This window comes from Podarcis vaucheri (genome assembly GCF_965113315.1).
Source record: "Podarcis vaucheri genome assembly, chromosome: 10".
In the NCBI taxonomy this organism is placed as follows: domain Eukaryota; kingdom Metazoa; phylum Chordata; class Lepidosauria; order Squamata; family Lacertidae; genus Podarcis; species Podarcis vaucheri.
Window position 1 is genome coordinate 71,323,361 of NC_138748.1, and position 6,000 is coordinate 71,329,360.

Sequence of the window (6,000 nt, forward strand, 5' to 3'; positions counted from 1 at the left end):
GCCAGCAGGACTAAGCCACTTCTGGCGAACCAGAGCAGCGCATGGAAACGCCGTTTACCTTCCCGCTGGAGCGGTGCCTATTTATCTACTTGCACTTTGAGGTGCTTTCGAACTGCTAGGTTGGCAGGAGCAGGGACTGAGCAACGGGAGCTCACCCCATCACAGGGATTCGAACTGCTGACCTTCTGATCTGCAAGTCCTAGACTCATCAAACCCAAATCTGGCCCTGCTCCAGTCTTGATACCTGCAGCAACGAGACTCGTTTCGGTGACCCCTGTTTTTGCTTCTATGACGCTAGGAACCTAAATCCGGCCCTGATCATCCCCGACCATTCATTGTGTGAGTTGCCAGGGCTAATGGGAGTTTTCAAGTCCAACCCCACTTGGAAGATACTAGCTTCCCCCATACTTGCCCTAGATGGCAAAACTCACTGAATGTCCCCTGATGTCAGGCCCCCCTCCTTCTCCTGAACCTTCCCAAGAACAAGAGAACAGTATAGATTTAAAACAGTGGTTTGCAGAAGGACATAGTTCAGAAGCTGCAGAGGGGAGAACCTGAGAAATATTGGAAGATGAACAGCAGGAGGAAGCAGCAGGGGGAGACAGCTGACAGACTCAGTGTCTCTAGAAAGCATTCCTGATCCTCCCTCTCCCAGGACCAGGCGTGTTTTGAGAGTAGGAGAACAGAAAGCTCAGAGGCAGAAAGCTCAGATTAGCCGGCGCAGGGGTGACATAGAATAGGGATGACGTAGAGGGGTTGGACTTGGAGCAACACCATCATGGCTTAAAGACTACATTCCTTTGTCTCTCTCTGTGAATACTGAATAAATTACGTGGTAAGGCCTCTTCGTGTTATCTGCTTTTTCGGCTGCCACCGGGGGAGGGAGCCTTGACACCACCCCTGCCAAAAATATGTCGGAACCTCCATACGACTGAGCTGTAATGGCTACTCCTCCTCTTTATCTTCGGAACCCATCTAGGCTCTCCTCCGACAGTGATTAATGACCTAAGCCAGGGGTCTGCAACCTTTAAGACAAAAAGAGCCACTTGGACCCGTTTCTGAAGGAAAAAAAACCTGGGAGCCGCAAAACTCGTAATTATAAACATAACTTTTTTGTCACTTTTTTAAATTATTTCTTTGTTTGACCCCTCAGAATTACTCCTCCTCATAGAAATGAACGTTAAATTAACAAGTTACCTTTTTGTGTGTGTGTGTTCTTCACTCCCCTTCAAAACAGTGACCAGCGTACATGCCCCCTTTCAATGCAGTGACCAGCGTACATGCCCCTTACAATGTAGTGGGCGGGCGGGAAGGTGACGTCGGGGTGGTGCGTGACTAACGCACGTACCGCCCCCATGCGATGTCACAGCCAGTACAGCGCCCGCCACAGTGGGGAGTGTCGGGGCGCACAATGCTCCCCTCACTAGTATCCGCCCCGGAGCTGCGGCAAGGGTGTAAAAGAGCCACATGCGGCTCTGGAGCCGCGGGTTGCAGACCCCTGACCTAAGCCTTTGAATGAGGCTTCAGGCATGCTCCCCATTGCGCAGAGTACCCAGACAGCAGCAGAAGGAGACAGAAATATGTGCTACATTGCCGCTTTATTTCTAGCTACATAGGACAGAAAAGAATATGCATCTGCTCTCTGTGAGAGACAGAAAACAACAGGACAAAGAAACAGGAAATCAGTAACATCAACATCCGTCTCCCATCTCCCGTGAGACTTCCAACAGTCTGGAATGTCAACAGAGTCTTGTGACTCCAAGAACTGCACAGTGGCATAACAGAAACCTAACAAAATAATTGCAAAACATTCCAGGACAGCAATGCAACTGTGTGCGAGGAGGGGAGATTCCCCCTGCCCAACCAAAGCCCAATTGACTAAACTTTGCAGGAAGGGGAGTCTGGGGAACCGAGGCAGTGAATGGTGATGAGAGGTAATTGCACCTTGCAAAGTTCTCCTTGCTTTGGTTTTTAATGGCTTGAGGAAGTTAGTGGCCAGATTGCAGGCTGGTCTGGGGACTTTAGGCCCCCTGGTGCATGGCGTGACTTCCTGATGGCATCAAGTTTCTGAACCATGAGCAGCCGATTGGAGATAGCCATCAATAGACGGCTCCCTTTGCGAAGGTATTCATCGCACAATGCTATCAGTACACGCCGCAGCTGGGGTAATCTTTGTGCTGCAGTTCTGTGAGATCCTCTGCAAGATCTGGGACGTTTGAAAAGGGTTCCCAAAGTGGGAAACGTGAAGCAGGAGAGAGCCAGGATGATGTGGGACTTAGAGTGGGAATCTAAAGATAACTGCACTTCCTTTGTAGACCAGCACATTCTGGAACCATTTTGTAGTTTCTCATCTGAGTTCTTTAAGAGGCAACTGGACCCTGCAATTAGTTAGCTATAAATTTACCTCCTAGATCCCCTAGCCCCACAAAGGCCCACTCGGCTGCATCCATCAGTGCAACTGGCACAGTTAACCAGTGCCACCTAATCACCCGTTCCACTTGGGCAAGAGCCTTCACCTTTCTGTGCCTGCTAAAAATAGTATACCTAAAGAAACATATACCTGAAGGATTCCTGAAGGCCCAGCATACCTGAAGGAGCATCTCCACCCCATCATTCAGCCCAGACACTGAGGTCCAGCTCCGAGGGCCTTCTGGCAGTTCCCTCCCTGTGAGAAGCAAACTTACAGGGAACTAGGCAAAGGGCCTTCTCGGTAGTGGCACCTGCCCTGTGGAACGCCCTCCCATCAGATGTCAAGGACATAAACAACTACCTGACTTTTAGAAGACATCTGAAGGCTGCCCTGCTTAGGGAAGTTTTTAATGACTGATGTTTTAATGTATTTTAAATCTTTTGTTGGAAGCCTCCCAGAAACCCAGCCAGATGGGCAGGGTAGAAATAATAAATTATTATTACTATTATTATTATTATTAGACACGGGTGGCGCTGTGGGTTAAACCACAGAGCCTAGGGCTTGCTGATCAGAAGGTTGGCGGTTCGAATCCCCGCAACAGGATGAGCTCCCGTTGCTTGGTCCCTGCTCCTGCCAACCTAGCAGTTCAAAAGCACGTCAAAGTGCAAGTAGATAAATAGATACCATCTGCAGAAGGGTATTGGAAAAGAGCCAACAGCATTGGATAGAAGATCACCAGATAGAGGACCAGAGCAAAGAGCATCAGACAGAAGATCACCAAACAGGGGAATACTGGATATATTGACATTATCCTTTGGATTGGACCTTCCAGTGAACGTGTCACCACCACCACCAACAGAAGAGGAGCAAGCATTGGGCGCAGTTGGGGGGATACCAGAGTAATTACATGATGGCGCTGCAGGTTTTGAGCTGGAATGTTAATGGACTTAACTCCCCCGAAAAAAGGCGGAGAGTATTTCATTTATTGAAAAAAGAGCATTTGGACTTGATTTGTTTACAAGAAACACATGTGATAAGGCAGTGTTTCCCAACCGCTGTTCCGCGGCACACTAGTGTGCCGTGGAACTTTGCCTTGTGTTCTGCGGAGGCGGGCGAGGCGGGCGGTGAGAGGCAGGGCGGCGGCGGCGAGCACACGCGGGGCGGCGAGCGAGCGAGCTCCCACATCCCATCACCGCTCGCCACCTGGCCTGCGCATCCGCTCGTTACTGGGCCTGCCCCAGGAGGTGGGGTTGCGGGCATCACGCCCTTCCCCACGTGAGCGGGGAATCCCATCCGCCCCCACGTGAGTGGGGAATCCCATCTCAGCCCCCGCGAGAGCAGGGGAATCCCATCTGGCCATCTCAGCCCCCGCGAGAGCAGGGGAATCCCATCCGGCCACGCCTCCTGGCCAGCCAATCGGCTGGCTGGAGGGGGCGTGGCTTGTCCTTTTTAGGGCCGGAGCGGAGGGGGCTCGCCCTCTCTTCTCCGGCTAGCCCCATCGCCGCTCGCTACTGGGCCTGCGCATGCTCGACGGCACCAAGCAGGGGCCCTTGGCCGTGCCGGTGCCCACCGTGCCCGCCTCCACCCAGGAGGGCGGCAAGCAGCCACCGCCACCACCACCCCCGCCGCTGCCCGGCAACCGCGCCGCCGCCCCCGGCTCCCCGCAGCGGGTGATCGTGCAGGCTTCGACGGGCGAGCTGCTCCGCTGCCTGGGGGACTTCGTGTGCCGCCGCTGCTACCACTTCCCATTGCCGCTCAGCCTGCGCGTGCGCGATCGCGCCTTCGGGATTCCCTTCAGCAGGCATCAAGCAGCCTGCCTCCCTGCTTTTTCCAATTAAGGGAACCTCCACTCTCCTGCCCCTCCGTTTTTCTCACCCCAAAGCCTTGTGGGCAGCAGGAAGTGGGGCCGTCCTGCCTCTACCCCACGCCGGGTGGCTGCTGACACGTCCCTTGGGCAGGAGAGGCATCCGGCTGGATGAAGGCAGCGACGCCGGGGGAACGAAACAGCACGGCAGGTCTGAGTTGGCGCCTGGAAGGACACAGACTGCACTGCATTCCACAGCTCCGAGGCTGGCAGGTGAGTGCGTGCACTCCTCTCTCTCATTTTATTTAATGTGCATTTTAGAAGCATGTGGAAATATCCTGCGTCATCAACCACTTTGGGGAAAGTGTGCGTATGTGTGTTTGGGGCTAGATTTCATGCATGCCTTTTTTTTAAAAAGTTCTCTTCCTGCTTCATCCACATTCACCCCCCAAAAGGCCATTTTCTGTGTGCTGAATAAATTCTGCAACTCAAATGGCACGAGGTGCCAATGCATCGGGGCTGTGGAATTTATTCTGCTTGCAGAATTCTGCAACTCAACCGCATTTTGATGTTTAAATGTTGTATTTTAATCTTGTTTTTAAGTTATATTTCAATCAACTTGTTTTATTATTGGTTTTTTTTATTTCAATCAACTTGTTTTTTATTATTGTTTTTATTTCAATCGACTTATTTTTTATTATTTACTATATTTCAATCGACTTGTTTTTTAATTTGTTGTTAGCCGCCCTGAGCCCAGTCTTGGCTGGGGAGGGCGGGGTATAAATAAAATTTATTTGGGAAAGATGGTTTAGGTATGTCCAAGCAGGCTTGATAGCAAAAACTTTCTCACAAACTTAACAGCGTATACAGCACAGTGGCCTTATTACAGTCCTTTTCAACCGCTGTTAGTGTTTTTCAACCTTTTTAGGTTTTCTGTAAACTGGGGAAGACATTCATGTTGGAAGTTCAATTCCTTGCTTAGCCATGAAGCTCAATGGAAATTGCCTTGCTCTTGCCCTCTCTAATCCAGTGTTTTTCAACCGCTGTTCCGCAGCAGCCTAGGCCCTCGGGGACCTCGTGGCTTCCGCTTTTGCGTGTGCTGCCGTCACTCTTCCCGCCATCCCCATGTATAATTTGTGCCCGTAACACAGGCAGTAAAAACTGTTCTGTATAACAACTACCCCACCTCTCCCCCCCCATCTAAACCCTTTTTTTTCCTTTGCAGAAGTGAGCCGCTGCATTGAGCTCACACAGTATGCATGTTTTTGCCTGGCTGTGATTGGTCCGGACTCCAGCCTGGACCTATCACAGTAGGACATCATCTTCCGACTTCCTTCCCGCCTGAGCACAGAGACCAGGAGTCGGCACTGCAGAGAGGCCGAATGCTGCAGTGATGGAAAAGTTTTTGAAAAGAAAAGAACCGGACTCTGAACAAAATTTGGAGCCAGATGAGAGGCCAAGTACGAGTGGGCATGAAAAGAAAGCAAAGATGGTTAGCTCAAGTAAATTCTCTGTCACAAGGCAATATAGCGAAAGCTATATTTCATTTGGATTTACTTTCACCGGAGATGCAAACCAACCAACTCCACTGTGCGTGGTGTGTGGTGAAAAGCTAGCTAACAGTGCTATGGTCCCAAGCAAACTTAAACGCCATCTCCAAACGAAACACCCTTCGCTTCAAAACAAGAATGTGGACTATTTTGTTCGCCTGCGTGAAAACACGGAGAAACAGGCAACTTTCATGAGACAAACCTCAAAGGTAAATGAAAGAGCTCTTAAAGCTAGC